At 35.5% G+C, this 678-nt stretch overlaps 1 pseudogene; it reads left to right on the top strand.

Annotated features, from left to right (window-relative positions):
• The first annotated feature begins 559 nt into the window (after positions 1–559).
• On the top strand, positions 560–678 carry LOC120590852 (uncharacterized; annotated as a pseudogene).

Genomic DNA, 678 nt, shown 5'->3' on the forward strand with positions numbered 1-678 from the left:
GGCAGATTTGACTAGTTGTTACACAGACCATGTGGTCTGCAAAGCTGAAAATATTTACTCTCTAGCCCTTGACAGAACAACTTTGCTGACCACTGTTATAGCAAAACTTTGGGGGTTTTATTTATTGCAATAGTTCATCTATGTATTAAGCAACTATCCTTTGTGCTTCATAAAGTACAACAAATTATAGGAGATAACTGCCCCTCAGACAATTTGTAGTCTAAAATAGGCCAAATACACATGAAGACAAACACTAAGTTAAATCAGAGTAGGGGTTATCTCTCTCTTCTTCAACACTATATCTGGGCTTAGCCATCACTTGGCATATATCAAGGAATCATATACTTGTTGAAAATTAAATACTAAGCATATTCAATAAAGATATTGTGCTATGTTAAATTAAACATTAAATAAGTTTGATGTATTTGAGAAGTTTTCATGAAGAAGGATCACATTGGTTTGAACTCTGAAGAGAAATGAAGATTTCATTAATGAAGAATGATGACTGGTCAGACAAAAAAATAAAATGAATTAAAATACAAAAGTAAGAATGCATATGGTCTACGGACATGCTACCCTAAACACGCCCAATCCCGTCTGATCTCAGAAGCTAAGCAGGGTAGGGCTTGGTTAGTACTTAGATGAGAGACCACCTAGGAAGACTAGGTGCTGTAGGTG

The sequence above is a fragment of the Pteropus medius genome, unplaced genomic scaffold (genome assembly GCF_902729225.1).
Source record: "Pteropus medius unplaced genomic scaffold, Ma_sr-lr_union100, whole genome shotgun sequence".
NCBI lineage: Eukaryota > Metazoa > Chordata > Mammalia > Chiroptera > Pteropodidae > Pteropus > Pteropus medius.